Raw genomic sequence first — 18,047 nt, forward strand, 5'->3', positions numbered from 1 at the left:
GTCCAACCACTTCTTCCTCGTATTTGAAACTATTTAGTGACTTGCCACTACTGTCAGGATTTAACAGGAAACATAGGGTAAGCCCCCTACATATCATACAAGTGTAACTGAAATAAACCTGGGCTGCCTTGTGTCCAGTCCAACCACGGTATTACGTTCAGAAGAAACTCAAGTCCAACATCCAGGAAAAAAACAAACAGATGGAAAACAAACAAAAACAACCTAAAGACCCTCTTCTCCCATCTCTCATGCCATAGTGCCACTTCCTGTGTCGGCTGCTTGCCCTCAAACCTCCCTTCCCCCACCAAAAAACTTGAGCTTGCATGGGCTCTGCTCCAATCTCTCTGACCTGTTCAAGGGCACCATAAATCCACTTAGCTTTCCCAGTGCCTTCTCTTCTTTATTCATTCCTGCAATCAGCACAACAAAAGCCCAAGAGGGAAACATTCAAAAACAGATCCTACTCTGGAAACTGAGGCAGAGGGCCAGGCAATGACTGGTTATATTTTAAAACCTTTGACCCTATCATACAAGAGCCTTTTTCATCTGGACCCAATGTACTGGGTAGCCTCATCTTCTGACACTCCACTTTCCCTAAACAGGCCTGGCTCTTTCATACCCCTATACCTTTGTAAATGCTGTTCTTTCTGCTAGGGATGCCTGACTCTAGCCACATCTGGTTCTTACCCAGTCAAAAATAAAAGGAGTTAAAAGCAGCACAGCAATTAGGCATGGAAATAAAATAAAGGCAGAGAAACTTGAAAGGAAGATATAAAAGTCTCTATTTGCAGATAACATACTCTTGCACATAGAAAATCCTAAGGAATTTCCAAGAAAACTATTAGAGCCAATAAATGAATTCCAGGGGTCCGGGTCCACAGTTTGGGATCGGGGGGCCCCTCTACGGCCCGGATCCACTTTCCCCAGGCATTTCCCAGGCATCTCCTTTCCTCGGCTCTCAGTACCAGCAGGTGGAGTGCTCTGTTCAGCACTGCCCGCTCCCCCCCGCCCCCCACCACTCTGTGCCGGGGCCGTGCCTTTGTCTGCAGTGCTTCTCTCCCACCATCACCTTATTTTCTAAAGCCTGGAAGTAAGAGCCACATTATTAAGTCTAAGAGTTGGACATGCATCATCTCATTTCATCCTCACAACTTCCCCCTGAGGTGGAAATTGTTATTATTCACCCACACTTTTCAGCTGAGACTCTGTCTCCATCTCTGGCCCAAACCCACGCGGTTATATGACCCAGCTGGGCTGCCTGACTCTGACATGCAAATTCCAAACCTAAAAGTTGGGAAGATAAGAGAGGCCCAGCTCCAATGCCACCTCTCCTGGCTAGATGGGTCTCTTCTCTCCCCCAGCCAAATGCCTACACTGCAAAGGTATCCGTGCCTCTTTAGGACATTTAATGCTGACTCTGCAACGTGATCATTTATGTAGAGCTTTTCTCTCTTTAGGCTGGAAGTTACTTGGAAGCAGAGCCATGTCTTAACCAGCCTGAAGCCTCCTGTGCTAGCACTGCTTGGCACACAGTAGGTACACATATCACATGAAACAATACATGGTGGGGAGGAGGGGAGGGGAATGACAAAATACTAAAGAGAAGGCACATCTGTTCCCTTTTGGTGTCCGGGAGAGATGGCCTCACTCGTGTGGCATGTGAGGGTGCGGGCGAGGCTGGCCCCTTCCTCACCAACAGCTCTACACGGCCCCCAAGGCTGCCGAGGAGCCATGCTGGAGAGAAGAGCTGGCTCTTCGTGTCACTGGATTTGTGCGCACATCTTTGTATACTGTGCATCTGGCCATAGTAGGTGCTCGGTAAGTATCTGTTGAATGAATTTGCTGTGTGACTTTGAAGCCTTCTCTTAGCTTCTCTGAACCTCCTCTGTCAAACAAGGGGTTTGCACTAGATCAGAGGCTTTCAAACTGTCCCCCACCCCTTCTTGGGAGTGCAGCTACTGGTTCTTGTTAAAATTTATATCAAACAGATAAAAGCAGATCACTCTGGCTGGAGTGAAGAAGCAGGGGACCCAGAGTCCCATCTGCTGGGCTCTTCCTTTCTCTTTGCCCCAGACTCCCCAGAAGCCCCTCAGAGCACAGTTTCATAACAGTCGAGCTAGATGAACCCAAAAAGTCCCTCTTGCTCGAAAATTCAGTTTGCTCTTTATGGAACAACTGCATTTTAAGACAGTGGCTCAGAAAATGAAAAATTCTTTCTGACACATTTGGACAACTATTACTGCTTGAAGGGTGGAAAGGGAGGCACCCTGATGGGGGGGGGGGGAGAGTTGTTTTAGGATGGAGGGTGGATGCTTCCTAGTGACTCAAAACCACCCTGGATATAGGGGACACTTGCTCAGCCTTGACACCCATGTCAGCTGGCCTGCCACACAGCACATGAGCAGTCGGCAACTTGGACTACTGTTCCTACCTGGCAGCCTGCTGTCTTTTTCTTAAATGTGCATCTGCTTCAATCCCGCTTTTCTCCACCAATCTTTCCCTCTTCTTGTTTTCCAGAACTCACTAAAACCTCCATGGGTTACAAGCAGTTTAAGTAGTGCCGTCAACTCAGAGGAAGTTGAACAGACAGATAAGTAATAGGCAAAGAGCCTTAGATTTTGGTATTTTAGTGACAATTCCACACAACACCTGGGATTTATAATCACATGGAAACCACTTAGCTTCTTATGAAAACAATCACAGACACCGTGAAATGGAAAATAATCACCGTTTTCATATGCCAAGAGAATCTTCCCAATCCAGGGAAGTTCCAGCTGGGAATGTACCCCATGCTCTGGTTCCTTTGTCCCTCACCCCCACCTGGCCCCTGCCTCCTGCTACCTTGCTATTTCTCCAGTTCCTAAACCCAGGGTGTAAGAGTTAAATAGAGGTGTTAGCAAACTAGGAGTACCTATTCATACCCCACAGAATCACAACTACACAATAATTGGAATAAAAGATTAATGAACAATTTTAAGGAAAAACTTATACACCCACGTTCACAGCAGCATTATTCACAATAGCCAAAGGGTGGAACTGACACAAGTATCCATCAGCAGATGGACGGATAAACAACACATGGGTATCCGCACAATGGAATATTATTCAACCTGAAAAAAGGAATGGAATCCTGACACCCGCTACAACATGGATGAACCTTGAGAACATTATTCTGAGTGACATAAGCCAGTCACAAAAAAACAAGTCCATGATTCTATTCATATCTAGAATAGTCAAATTCATAGAGATAGAAAGTGGAATGGTGGTTGCCAGGGGCTGGGGTAGGGGGAATGGGGAGTCAGTGTTTAACGGGTACAGAGTTTCAGTTTTGCAAGATAAAAAAAATTTCTAGAGATGGATGGTGGTGACGGTTGTACACTAATGCCACTGCACTGGACACTTTAAAAATGGTGAAAAGAGTAAATTTTATGTTATGTATATTTTACCGTGATAATAAATAAAGTAAATAAGTAAGTAAAAAAATAAGAAACGAGGCAGCTCCTTACAGCATTTGAGATGGAATGGGGAGGGGGGGTTTCCTAACATGAAAGGATTTGCCAATTAAAGGGGATCTTTAGAGGGAATCTTCCTGGGAATCCAGGGTAGGGTGAGTGCAAATGTCTAGCAGATGCCAGTGCGTGCAATGAACTGTTAGACATAAAATTACATTTTCTTGCAAACATATTCCTGTGTCCAGATACTTCAGGGAGTGGCGACTCCAGGCACTCTCTGTGACTTGATTTTCCCCGTCATCTCAGTTAAGCAATCAAGGACTGGTCGTCCCTTTCGCGCTACCAGGGAAGCAGGATTCTGTCCAACGTGGCTCTGACGGGCAGGTGACCCTCCCCCGAGGCTGCCGTCCTCACCCTCCACTCAGCTGTTCTTCAAGTGCAGCCAGCCCCAGAAAGGCAGCAGAGGGCAAACCAGGCTTACAGGAGACAGCCCAAGCCTACAAGGATAAAAGCAGCATGATCCTCCCCGCAGAGGACGACAGAAAGCAATTTACTGTCTCGGTCCTGTGTCTGGGGCGCATTTTCACCTGCTGGTGACGTGGGAAGCGTTGACAATTCCACGCCTCTCCTCGCCTGCTGCTTCCTGGGGTGACTGAGGCTTTGTTAGAGGAAACACAAGCTTGGGCAGGCTCGGCCCTGAGCTCCACGGGTTCCAGCAAGCAGCCCACGACCTCGATTAGCAATCTTACACGCGATGGGGATTATCAGGGGAAGGAGGCATCCAACCGCAGAGAAGCAACTTTACCAGGATGACACAGTAAGTCGGGGTGGAGGTGAGGATGGCGCTCGGGGCTTCTTATTTCCAGGAGCAACAACTCACCTTCACAGCACTTACTCGGGGCCGGGTGTGCTGCTAGGGGATTGCATGCAGTGTCTTGTTGAGAGGCCAGTGCAGTGCTAGGAGCCAGCACTATTATAGTTTCTTTTCCAGATGAGGAAACTGTGAGGGTAAGTAACTCCCCACAGGTCATAGAGCTGACAGGAGGCAGAACTTGGGTTTTATCCAGATCAGTGACTCCTCTCTCTGTCTGTATCCAACACCTCCTCCCTTCCTTTTAAAAAGGGTGTTTCTTTTGTCTTTGTTTTGTTTTGTTTTTTTGGTGGTGGTGGTTGTAAAATAAAACATAAACACAGAAAACCACACATCTAGAGTATGAATCAGTAGATTATCATAAGGCAAACCCCACTCAGAAAAGAATGAAAAGAAAGAGCACTTTGCCCCCAACCCTGGTTGTGCACATGTCCCATCCCCCTCACGGCCCCCACGGTAACCACTATCCTGACTTGTAAGGAATTACTTTCTACGTCTTTTTTTTTTTTTCCCATTGTTTTATTACCCAAATGTGCATCTCTGGACACTACATTCTGGTCCATCTGAAAAATTCAGTCTGTCCCTTAGATCTCTTTTAATTTATGTGTTCCTCATCCATCCTTTTAATTTCGTTTCACATGTTCACTGCAAGAGCCTGGGAGTCTGCAGCACCTCCCAGTCTGGAGCTGCCAAGTGCACAACCAGGGCCCAGTTAAATGGCTCCTCTGTCCTCTGTCTCTGCAAACTGGCACCTGGTTCCAGAGACTGGATTGGACTCAGGTGCTTCTTGAGGGGATACACAATGTCTGCTTGCCTCATTTTTGGAAAAATCTTAGCAGCTGTGGATACTTAATGTCTACATCTATTCACATGTTTCCTTTAAAAAATTTTTTTTAAATTGTGGTAAAATACACATAACATAAAATTTACCATCTTAACCATCTTTAAGTGTAAAGTCCAGTAGTGTTAAGTATATTCATATTGTTTCACAACCAATCTCCAGAACTCGCTTCATCTTGCAAAACTAAAACTCTGTCCTCATTAAACAACAACTCCCCATCCCCCTCTTCTCCCAGCACCTGGCAACCACCCTTCTACTTTCTGTCTCTAGGAATCTCACTGCTCTAGGGACCTCAGATAAGTGGAATCATACAGTATTTGTCCTTTTGTGAATGGCTTATTGCACTTCACAAAATGTCTTCAGGTTTAACCCGTGTTGCCACATGTGTCAGAACATCCTTCCTTTTTAAGTTTGAACAATATTCCACTGTATGTACAGACCACACTTTGTTTATCCATTCATCTGTCATTGGATATGGGGTTGTTTTCAACCTTTGCTACAGTGAATAATGCTGCTATGAACACAGGTGTACAAGTATCTCTTTGAGACACTGCTTTCAATTCTTTCAGATAAATACCCAGAAGTAGACTTGCTGGTCATATGGTGATTCTATGTTTAATTTTTTGAGAAACCGCCATACTGTTTTCCACGGAGGCTGCACCATTTTGCATTCCCATCCTCTGTTCCCTTTCACTGTCCATCTCCGCTCTTCACCACCCTCACTGTTCAGAGCTCTCCGCTACGCACTGGGAAAACTGAAAGACTATTACTATCCCTGTAATAGTCCCAAACTGGAGACTACATAAAGGTCCAACAAAAAGGGATCAATTTCGTGGTAGATCCCTATCACTGAATCCCAGGTAGCCATCTATAATACTGTTGCGAGAGAGTATCTGATGACATAAAAAGATGCCTCTACTCTTTGCTTAAGTTAAGAAAAAGAAGGCAGAATATGAAGAATGAATCCTTTTTTTTTTTTTTAAAGAAGACACTATTTGTTTACAGGAGAAGCTCTCTTAACTAATCTCCACTTGACTGATTCACTGGATTAACCAAAATCCCTCCCCGCCTCTTGTAAAACAGTGACCCAACACCTCTAGTTCTACACCTTTTGCTCTCAACCATTATGGTGTACAATAATGAAGAGTTAGCTCTGTTTCCAAATTCGTGTGTTCTGATTGTATTTATTGTATATCAATTAACACATTACATATGACACAAGAAGGTGAAATATGAGCGCAAAAAGATGTTTCTACGAGAACAAAGTTGAATGCTTGGGGAAGATGCATTAAGCAAGTGTCCTCTGAGGGGTAGAAGAGACAACTGTAAAAGTCTGGGGATGCCACCCCTTTGAGGTGACCTACCTCTCTGAGTTACTGTCCTGGGGCATCAATTCCTCCCCCTTTGCTGTCAGCCATGTCACCTTCACCAACTGTGCAGACGCAAGAGTTTCTTTTCTTCTGTTGCAAACCCTCAGGTCAGCATATTATAGGTTGTATACACATCTCATTCCTGCAAATGAGAGGCATTTGACCTACTATTCTCCTGCTTCGACCCATGGCAGACATTACTAATCAATCACCAGATTCCTTCCTGCTGAGTCCACACTGTCCTCTCAGAAACTCTCTCTGAGCAGCCATAATAAATCAATTGGAGTTGACACGAGAGTTGAAACCTGTGCTGCCTCCCCAACTTCCCTTGAGTTACAGAAACCTTTTTTTTTTCAGTCAGGTAGAAAATTAAACATATATAAAGTAGCTGAAGTCTTGGCCACTGGGCTCTTGGCCTGGGTATACTGTCTTGTACATAGTACGTGCTCAGTGTTCACTGAATGAATTCATTGAATGAATGAATGAATGACAAATGCCAGTCCTCCTGCTTTCTAAAGTTAACCATTTAGTCTTTCTGCCTCATACCTTCCTTCTCGGTTTCCCCTTATACCTGTGCTTTGAGTTTCTTCCCAGTTTAGAAGATAGTAGGATACCACCATGCCCAGAAATCCCACCATAACCAACAGGTTTCTTAGGGATGTGATACCGCATTCAGGGTTATTTGCAGGTGACCTCCAGAGTGGAAATACAAACACCTCATAAATCCTGCCTCCTGGAAGAAGGATTGAGAGGAGCCAACAAAATGATGCCCAAGGATTGCTTTACTGACGGCAAAGCCCTCTGCCCCAAGAAGGGGACTGAAAACCAGACTTTCTCTCAGTCCTATTGTATTGCTTGCTGGTTTCTCTTCTTTCAAGGAGAAAAAAATGCTTCCACCTCCTTATTCTGCTTTCCCTCCCATGCTTTGCAGTCCCCGCAGCTCAGAAGGCATGCCTGACCAGTCCCGGAACTTCCTCCCATCTGCCTCTTCCCTCACACTCCTCCTTCTTCTTGCACCATCATTCTGCAGACTCAGTATGACCTCTGAGAGCCTGTCCAACCCAGAGGCCAGGCCCAAATGTCTTCCCCGCTGAGAAGCCTCTCCTGATTCCAGCCACCTGGTTGGAGCTGCTGCCACCTCTCCACACAACGGCCCTCTGCAAACCACTTTCACTTTCTTTAGCACATTCTGTCTTATCTCACTGGTCTAAGTAACAGTCGGCTAAGGTAGTCATCACTGGTAGAGGACTTTGAGGGTGCTGGTCACCATGCAAAGCACTTACATGCACTGTCTCATTTAACGTGCAAACCCACATAACTATGTTCATTTTACAGGCTTGGAAACTGAGGCTCAGAGACGCTAAGGAGCTCCAGGTCATATAGCTAGCAAGGAACAGAGCCAGGCATTCATTCATTCAATCAACCAATTGTTACTCATTAAGGGCCTACAACGCACTTGACATATTCCAGATGTTGGGAAAACAGCAGTAACCAAGTCAAAGTTCCCATCCACAAGGAGCTATCATTCTGGTGGGGAGAAACAGATCATAAAAAAAAAAATACAAGTAAGTAAATACTATATGAGGTGTTGATAAATGCTCTAAGGAAAACAGGGGGTTAGTGATGACTGGGGTAAGTGCTATTTTATTGAGGATGGTCAGGGTAATGTGGTGACTTCTGAGCAGAGACCTAAAGGAAGTGAGGGAAGCAGTCTTGCAGAGATCTGGGAGAAAGAGCATCACAGGAAGAGGAAACAGCCTGTGCAAAGGTCCTGGGGTGGATACATCTTTGATGTGTTCAGTAAATAGCAAAAAGGTTAGCATGGCTGGAGCTGAATGAGAAGGAGATGAAGTTAGAGAGGTGACAGGGATTAAATCACAAAGGGCCTTGCAGATGTGGGAGGGACTTTGGCTCTGACTTTGAGTGAGATGGGAAGCTACTGGAGGATGGCTCCCAGAACCCACGCTCTAATGACTACACTACACAACTGATGGATACGTGAATGAATGTCAAAAGGTACTTGGGAATGTTTTCTCATTAAAACCAGCAGGATGGCAGCCAGACAGTCTGAAAACAAGCCAAGAGAGGGTGAGAGCTGAGCTAACAAGCGTGGCTGATCATTAAGGGGAGCATGACCATCCCCTCGGTGGTCAGGCGTCTCCGTGGCTCCCCCACACCATGGGGTCAGGTGGGGCTCTGTGATGGCCTCGCTGCATCCTCTAACTGGACTTGGTAAAGGGCAAATGTGCCATTCCTGTCCCTGGGGACGTTTCAGCCTCTTCTTGAGATATGTCCTTTGCTCATAAAAGGCAGCCAGAAAAAGGCAACTTCTGCAATGACTCACCAGAGAGAAATAAGAATTGTGTCCAGGCTGGAAAGAATCCATCTGGAAGTGACACATTTGTCTCCAGAATATATATATCAAGCTTTTTCTTTGTTTCCTCTCATCTGAAGTGTGGCACAGCCTTCTCACATGCACTGCCTCACAGCACGACCGACATCAGCTTCTGACATTCCTGCCTTTATTCCTGTCGCAGTTCTCTCCGAGGCAAGAACACGTAAAAGATGGACCCAGGGATGTGGCCAGCCTTCCCCCCCCCAACCCCAACCTGCCTGGGAAGCGCCGCCTGCCAGCAGGACAGCAAGCCCGTGCCCTGGTGGTCCCAGGACAATCCCGATGCAAACATTCTTCTGATCGGGGCACCCACCCACTCGCCGTCCCCCAACTTTGCCGTGCATGAGAGCCACTGGGGAGCTTGTCAAATGCAGATTCCAGGGACCTGCACTCAGGAGGTCGGGGACAAGGCCTGGAAGCTGCTATTTTAATAAGGAGTCCCAGATAATTCTGTTGGTGGTTGTCTAAGAAACACTGCCGCAAACAACAGAGACAGTGCCGAGAGCCCAATCTTTCTGCGTCTAAGCCTACAGGACAAAGGGTCCCCCGTCCCTTCTCAGACCATGAGAAGCACACGTGGGCTCCAGGCAGGGTTGTGAACCCTCCCGGGCAGGTCAGAACAGAAGAGAATCTTGAAATTCCAGCCCTTGTTGATGTTCATCTTAAATCCCCTGCGTGTATCCCGCTGACTTGAGCTGCCCAGGGTTTGCTCTCTAGTCCTACCCAGGAAAGCCTGAGACCTGGGGTTTGCAGCCGCCCTGGGTGCAGCCATAACCGGAGAGGGTGCCAGACCTTGCTGTGATCATGAGAGATAACAAAAAGGCCTAGTTGTGATTATGAAATACTGTTTCTTTTCTCAATTTGTCAGATTTACATGTTGACAATAGGTACTCCCATAACAGTTGGAAATAAAAAAGCTCGGCATCTACTGGTATAATTCACTGGAGTAGGAGTCCAGATACAGAGCCTGGTTGCACCCCTTCCTCGTGCCTTGGCAACGTTGGTTTGAGGGCCCTGTTAGCTGCCTCCTTTGGGCCCAAAATTGCTAATTAAGACCTTCCCATGGTGCACTCCATCTCGTTCAGGTCTCTGCTCAGATGCCACCTTCCTTGTCCGTTTGGTCTAAACAATGCTCCTCCCCAAGTCCTCTCTCTTGTGATTGCTAACCTCTTGGCCTGCTTGATTTTTCTTCATAGCACCCAGCTCTCACGCAGGGGCTCCTGACGCACCCCCCCACCCCGCCCAGCAAGGGGAAGAAGTTTGTGCTGATTAAGGGTTCATGCCATAGAGACTGTGCTCTGTTTTTGTGTACCTCCTCACAACTACCCTAGGAGAGAGGCCTTTTGATTATTCCTCCTCCATTTTATAGATGAAGAAACCAAGGCTCAGAGAGGTAAAGCGTCTTGTCCAAGGTCACACAGCAGGTAAGTGGAGAAGCTCAGACTCCAGGCCAGATCTGTCTGATTCCTAAACCCACCACTCTGAACCTCTAGTCAGTGCTGACTTGGCCTGGCCTTTGGCGCTCAGCATGACCTGGTTTCTACCTATTTTTCCTGCCTCCCTCCTCACCGCGGCTCCCTGCCCCCCACCCCCCAATCAATCCCCGGCCCATAAACTTCAATGCACCCCAGGACCTCACACCTTGATGCCACTGCACCAGCTGTTCTTTCCTCCAGCCACACCCTTTCCACTGCAAACCTCAGAGACTTCTACCCTTGTTCAACTCTCAGGCCAAGTGTTCTCTCCTCTGAGATCACTTCCTTTCTTGACTCCTCCCTTGGAAGACAAAGGTCCTCTCCAGAGTCCCACACATGCCACTCCCTCGCGTTCCCTCCACCACCGCATTTCCGCCCGGCTCTGTCACTGTCTGTCCCCCATCTATCTCTTCCTACAAGTCTCTGTGCTCCTTGAGGTTAGAGACGGTTGTCTCTCTGCTCTGGGCACAGGGCTCAGGGCCTGGCACACAGTAGGCACTTGGGAACTGCAGAACAGTTTGACTAGCAGGCTTACAAATGAGGTTAGGAGTCAAACAGACATGGTTTGAGCTCCAGTTCTACCCTGTACCAGCTGTGTGACCTTGGGCAAGCCATTCTACCTCTCTGAGCCTCGGTCTCTACATCTGTAAATTGTTGTGAGGATGCAATAACATAATTAAAGGTAAAGAGCTTGACACAGGGAACACTCCACAAATATGAGCTATAACAATGATGTCAGGTGAGTAATTTATTTATAAATAAATACACCTGGCCTCAGGTAGAGGAGCCATAGAGGTGGTGGTGGGAGGAAGTGGGGTTGGGTGCCAGAAGTAAGTCCAGGCCAGCAGGCCAATTTTGACATCCAAAATGGGAAAACAGCCAACCAACAGGTGGCCATCCATGCAAAAGGGCAGGTATTTGGTGTACCCCAGCTTCACAGTCATATGGACTACAAGGACAGGGCATCCAGGACCTGGAGAAAGTCTAACTCTAGGACAGTGCGCCTGTGACAGCAGCAATAAGAAATCTCTGAGCCTAGGGTTTGGGAGTAGAACTAACCATACAGAATCTGGGGAACTAGCAGAGCTAACGAAAATGTCCAATTTTCATGGGCCAGGTGCTTGCCAAGTGCTTTCCATGCATTATCTCATTTCATCTTCACAGCAGCCTTATCGGTGATGCTATCAGTGTCTCATTTCATGGGGGAGGAAATGAGGCCCAGAGAAGTTAAGAAACTTGCCCAAAGACACACAGCCAATAAGCAGTAGAGCTGGGATTTAAACCCAGGTGGTCTGGTTCCAGAGAACTGCTTTGACTCCTCCTGGCCCACATCAAGAGACCAGGGCAGGGTAGAGCCTGCAGGTGGGAGTCATGGGGCCCAGAGTGGGTCAAGGTAGCAGGAGCCCAGTACTGGGTGATCCCGACATCACAGGTCACGTGATCCGAGCAGTTTCTGCACAATGTGTCCTGCCTGGGGTGGGCTATCTTGCTCCAGCAGGAAGAATTTACCCCTGGAGCCCAGCCAGGTGCAGCTTGGTGGGTGGCAGTGCGTATGTGTCCCCTATCCTCAGACCTAGCTACAGCGCAGAGAGGCAGCGATAAGAGTCTTGTGTCACTGGTGAAATTGCCTCCAAATTGTCTTCTTCGTTAACTGTACAAATTTGCATCTTAATTAGGCTTAATGGAATACAATTACTAGACCCCAAGTTTCTCTCTCTGATTCCAAGCACGGATGCCACACAGACAGACCAGAAGCCAAAAGCTGGGGCTGAGGAGAGCCTGGCTGGGCTCTCCCTGCAGGAAATCTCGCACCTGTAAAAGGAGGATGGAGGTGCTGGGAGGGAGGGCTGGCAGCTGGTGGGTCCAGACCCAAGCTGGGGAGCTGAGGAGGGCCCGGGCTGTAGATCAGTGAAGCCTAGCTCTGCCTCTGACCAGCGGCGTGACCCGCAGTCACCTGCCCTCCCTGAGCCTCAGTTCTCCCATGTGGAAACAGGACGGGCGGCTTGGGGAGCAGATGGGGTCACATGTACGATGGCCTGGCACACAGTGGGTTCTCTTTCTCCGCGACCTCCCTATGCACTCAAGGCCCAGGAGGTCGTGCGGAGCTGATCCCTGCCTACTTCGTCAGTGACTCAGTGAGTGGCACCTTACATCACCCCCTCACCACACACACCTCTGAGTCCTTGGAAAATTCTAAGCTCCTCCTTGCCTCAAGGGCTCTGCAAGTGCTGTTCCCTCTCCTTGGATCACGTGGCCCATCCTTCTGCCTGGTTCATACCTACTCACGCTTCCAATCTTGGCTCAAATATCACCTCCTTCATTCATCTGGGGGGTGATTTCATCAGGGCCCTCTCTCCCCTCCTAGACAGGAAGCACCATGAGCGTAGGGAACACTTTTATTCTCTTCTCCGTTGTATCTCCAGCTCCCAGCTCCGGGCTCATCACATAGCAGGTCTTTAATTCATGTTCGTTTAATGGGTGATGAGCACGTGTCCCTGAGCCTCCGTGAACGCACCTGTCAAGTGGGAATCATAACCCCACTCTCCTCGTGGTGTCGTGAAGTGATGAAATGGTTTTCGGCACACAGTAGGTCCCCGACAGACCATCGCCCCATCCCCCCATTCCTTTGGACTGAAGAAGCCGCAGCAGCAGGAGTGCAGCTAGCTCCAAGAGCAGCTTGGCCCCAGATGGAGACAGGCGGGGAGGCGGGGGGAAGACGCCGCAAAGGGTCAGGATGCTAAAAGCTGGAAGGAACCTTAGAAATGATCTAGTTAACTGGTTCCCAAACAAAGGATCCTTTTTTTAAAAAAAATAAACTTATTTATTTATTTATTTTATTGGCTGTGTTGGGTGTTTTTTTTGCTGTGCACGGGGCTTTCTCTAGTTGCTGCAAGTGGGGGCTACTCTTTGTTGTGCTGCATGGGCTCCTCATTGCCATGGCTTCTCTTGTTGTGGAGCACGGGCTCTAGGCACATGGGCTTCAGTAGTTGCACCACATGGGCTCAATAGTTGTGGCGCACGGGCTTAGTTGCTCCGCGGCATGTGGGATCTTCCTGGACCAGGGATCGAACCCGTGCCCCCTGCATTGGCAGGCGGACTCTTAACCACTGCGCCACCTAGGAAGCCCAACAAAGGCTCCTTTTAATCTTTCCTGCATGAAATAATTTCATCCACAGCAAAAGTACATGCATTGAGGGAGACTCCACTTTCCCAGCTTTGAATTACTCAAAGGCATCCTGTTCCATCCGCCGGCACCCAGCCAGTGTGAGGGCGCCTCACGGAGAGGCCACAGTGCCGAGGCAATTCCGGCAAAAGCGGAGGCCTGGGCAGCAGATAAATGATTTCCTTTAACTTCCCGAAATGTTAAGAACAGCCCCTGGAGGCTGGGAACAGGGGCCCGAATTAAGAGCCTCCACGTGATCACACAAAGCAGAAAGGTTTCTGCTTTTATTTTTCCAAGCTGGACAAGATTCCTGTGGGCAGCTCAGCGGGCTCAGGACAAAGCCCGGATAGGAGAGCTTTCTTCCCCGGGTGGTTCCCTCTCAGGGGGGCAGTGATAGCCTGGTGACGCCTTGAATTTACAGACGACCCTTGACTGACAGAGCCTGAGGTCGCATTGATTTTTCAGTCTGTTTTTTGGAAGCCCACGTCTGATGTTAGGTCCTTATAAACCTCTGTAAAGATTTCTCACCCTGCTCCCCACTCTTGGAACACCCCAAACGACCCTCCTCTGGGCTCCTCTCTCACATGGAATTCCATCCCTTCTTCTGCCCTCCACCACCTCCCCTGCCCACTTCCCCAGTCTCCTGTCCCACTTTGTTCCAGCAGCACAATTACTCACATTCCATAATGCCTGGTGCCTCCCCAACTTGAGGGTGTGTGCCTTCCTCCCTTGGAGCACCTGGTGAACTCCTACACGAGCAGCAGGACCTTCCCCTGAATTCCCAGGCAGCTCCAGTCCCTCTCCTACAGTCACCAGGGCTTGCCTCTGTCAGCCCCTCTGGAACTGGAGGTGATGGGTTCCTTCGACAGCTGCCTTCCCTTCTGTACCGAGGGCTCCTCTGGAAGGATGATATTCTTCCTTGGTTTCCCCTTGTTCCAGCTCAGTCAGGGCTGGAAGGCAGGGGTGAGCCTTGGGATGCCTTTTTCTAGCTGAATGGGTCCCCTAAAACTGTCCATAGGATTTTGAGGGCAGGAGCAGTTTTCTCGGGGGAGGCCACCAAAGGGGTCTGTTCCCCCCTCAAAGGTAAAGAACCTCCACCCTAGACCCCAAGCATCTTGATGGATGGGAATGTGTCTAATCCCCTGTATTGTACAGCCCGGCACATAGCAGGCCTTTAGTGTATAATGCTACCAAGTCATGAAGTGTCTTTGAGCTGGAAATCTAGTCCAACCTTCCCATTTTACAGACGAAGAAGCTGAGCCTCAGAGCCAGGAAACAATTACTCATCAGTCAGCCAGACAGAATACTTAGGGGAAGTATCTTCTCTCTTATGAGTTAGGAAGTAGCAATATTAACATTAATTTACTCACCCTCCCACTGAATGCCCGAGTTTTCAAGGGCAAGGTACCACCATGGGGATACAGAAGTGACCTGTGCAGAGACCCTGCTCTAAGAGAGCCCACGAGCCACAGGACGAGAAGACGCAAATGGGGGTCATGGAGACACACAGACAGAGGAACCCAGAGGAGGGAGGATGCACCTCCTGGTGGGCCTCTGGGAAGGTTTTGTGGAGAAGTGGCATCCCAGATTTGCACAAAGAGGCCCCAGGCTGGCAGTGCTGGAGCTGGAGTCCACGTCCCTCCTCTGTTCCCCACCTGGTCTCAGACTGTACTCTCTCTCCACTGCATAGTGTAATTGTTAGGATGATTTAGGCTAAAAGGAATAGAAAACCCCAACTCACTTGGCTGAAATAATAAGGAAGTGTATTCTCCCTCTAACGAGAAGTCCTGAGTTAGGGCAATTCCAGGGTTGGTTAATTTAGCTCCTCAAGGATGTCATCAAGGACTCCTTTTCCATCTTTTGGCTCTGCCATCCTTGGTGTCTGTCAGGAATGTCCTCAGAACAGATTACCTCCTGGTCACGAGATGGCTGCCCAAGCCCAGAGGTCACATCCAGACACGACAACATCCCGCTCTATGAGATCAAGGAGACCTTTTCTAGAAACACCTAGATTCCAACCTCACCAACCTCCTTAATGACTCAAGCCCACTATTGAGTGAATCACCAGCAATGGGGGTAGATTTCCTGGCATTGGGTAAGCTAAGAACCGGGTCGCCTTCCAAGAGGGGTAGTTACCCAAACAAAATGAGAGTTCTATTTGCCAGGAAACAGGGAGATGGTTGCCAATTGTGATTAGTACACATATCAACCACAGTGACTGTTTCTCAGGTTCCTTATTTGGGGAACATCTGCAACAGAACCAACAATGGTGGTCAATTGTGCATGTCTTCAGTCAGGCACTGTCTTGAACCCATAATAGTATGTGACAAATATGCCTAGGTCCCTACCATGTGCCAGGCTCTGTGCTAGGTGCTGGGAGGAGACCAGACAGTCTCCTGTGATGGACCAGACAGATACCCTAGGAGGGGGACAGACAGGAAAATAGGCAATTACAACATGGCATGATGAGTGCTGTGGCTGGGGAACAGGGATGCCAGGGATGCTGGGGAGGTGGCTCACCCTGCCCAAGACAGGGAGGATGTATGCAGGGAAGGCTTCCTGGAGGCGGCATAGTCCAAACCATGACCTGAAGGAAAAGTGGGAGTTAGCCAGACAAGGCAGGGACACTGAAGGCAGAGGGAAGGGCATGTGGAAAGGCCCTGAGGTGAATAAGAGCGAGGTTCTCCTGGGGCTGGCAGTATGCTTCATGGACAAACATGAGACCTGAGTCAAAGAGATCTGCATTGGATTCCTGGAGTCACCACTAATAGGGAACAGGACTATAGGTGAGCTGTTGAAACTTTCAGTGCCTGAACTGTTTCACCTGTAGAACAGGGAAAATAATACATAGCTCACAGGGTGGGTGTGAGGCTCAAATAAGACCATGCCTATAAAGATCATACCACAGTGTAAATTCTCAAGTTTCGTAATTATCTCATTATGAGGCTTGGACTCTACAATGAAGAGCGGACCAGCAGAGGTAGCTGGGGGCTGAACTCCCCCCTGTGGCTCTAGGGCAGGCAGCCAGGGCTTGCATCACCCGATATGTGGCCACCAGCCACATGTGACTGGTGAGCTCTTGAATGTGGTGGGTCTGAATTGAGATCTGCTATAAGTGTAAAGCACACTCTAGAGTTTGAAGAATTCGTCTCTCCACCCCCTCCATGTAAAATATCTCATTTGAAATTGTTTATGTTGATTACCTGCTGAAATGATAATATTGGGGATATATTGAGTTAGATAAAATATATTATTATTAAAATGAATGACACTTGCTTCTCTTTACTTTTTAAAGTGTGGCTACTAGATATTTAAATTACATTTGTGGCTTGCGTATAGTTCTAAAAGATAGTGCTGGGCTAGCCATGGTATCCCACTGCAAATATAAAGAAACAGAAATGCAGGCCCATTCAGCACCCTGCCTGGTCTGCGGCGAAGAGGATGCCCTGGAGACAGGGACCCGGCACCAACTCCTTGCCCTGGGCTCTTTCACTCCCGCTCCTCTGTGCACAAGCCTCTCCCCCGACTCCTGGGAACTCACTCAGCACCGCTGGTGCGATGCACTCCCCACCCCCACCCAGCTCTCTTGTTTTTCCATCTGCAAATTGTCCTCGAATGGACCTATCTTCGCCCAGGCCCCTGGCTTCCTCTTTGCTTAATGGGCCCCGTTTCTTGGAAGTGTTGACAAGTGGCAGTCTTGATACATAAGGAGGGAGGGCAGAGGTGCGGCAACAGCCGATGGCTACTCTGCGGAAGGAAACAGTGCTGAAGCCTGGACTCTGCAGCCAGCCCAGGGGCGGGAGATGTGTCCGCACGCCAGGTCTGACCAGACCATGGACATGTGAGGGCCCTAAACAAGCATGAACACCCATCCTTCCGGGGCACAGCGTCCAAGGCTTGTTGGTAGCTACTACAGTGTCATCACTGTCTGTTCAGGGACATCCCCAGCTGGAAGTCTCAGATGCCTGGAACTCAACCCACCCGAGCAGTCTCATCACCTGTCACAAACCTAGCAGGCACCTTGGTCTCCTCTGAGATGGCTATGTATTCCGATGGGGACTCTCCTCCTGGGGACATTCTCTCTCCACCCCCCGCTGCAGGGCAGGCTGGAAGTGCTGGCGAGTTAACCAGAGTGATGCTCAACCAGCTCCAGGCATGGCCCACTGTGTCTCCAGGTCCCCAGGAGGGCTGAGGCTCCGCTGCCCGCAGGAGCAATCTGTACATGAACACCTTTCATCAGTATCCTCCTTTCCCACTCACCTCCCTAATAAACTCCTACCTCCAAATCCTTGCCTAAAGGTCTGCTTTGGAGACAACGCTAACTAAGCCATCCTCTTTCCCCCGAAACTGCTTCCTGTCCCATGGACTGTGCTGCCCTCCTCTCAGATGCTGTGGCATCCGGGAAGCAGGGAGTCAACTCTGATTTTTACCCCTTCTCATCTCCCACATTCCAACCATCGCTAAGTACTGCCCATTCTAC

The 18,047-nt window shown here is 48.8% G+C and overlaps 2 protein-coding genes across 11 annotated transcripts in view; both read right to left on the reverse strand.

Annotated features, from left to right (window-relative positions):
• The window catches only part of ATG7 (autophagy related 7), a 330,637-nt gene that overhangs the window by 259,763 nt on the left and 52,827 nt on the right, over window positions 1–18,047 (reverse strand). The window lies entirely within an intron of this gene.
• The window catches only part of HRH1 (histamine receptor H1), a 92,024-nt gene that overhangs the window by 21,159 nt on the left and 52,818 nt on the right, over window positions 1–18,047 (reverse strand). For 2 of the 10 annotated variants that reach the window (XM_057705419.1, XM_057705420.1), the window contains one exon: window positions 6,529–6,676. The exons of 7 other annotated variants lie outside the window; for them this stretch is intronic. The gene's annotated coding sequence lies outside the window, so the exon portion shown is untranslated. Of the gene's footprint in view, window positions 1–6,528; window positions 6,677–18,047 lie in introns of those variants that run through there. One more of the 10 variants, XM_057705417.1, reaches the window with a different exon arrangement.

Source organism: Hippopotamus amphibius, chromosome 13 (genome assembly GCF_030028045.1).
Source record: "Hippopotamus amphibius kiboko isolate mHipAmp2 chromosome 13, mHipAmp2.hap2, whole genome shotgun sequence".
Classification (NCBI taxonomy): domain Eukaryota; kingdom Metazoa; phylum Chordata; class Mammalia; order Artiodactyla; family Hippopotamidae; genus Hippopotamus; species Hippopotamus amphibius.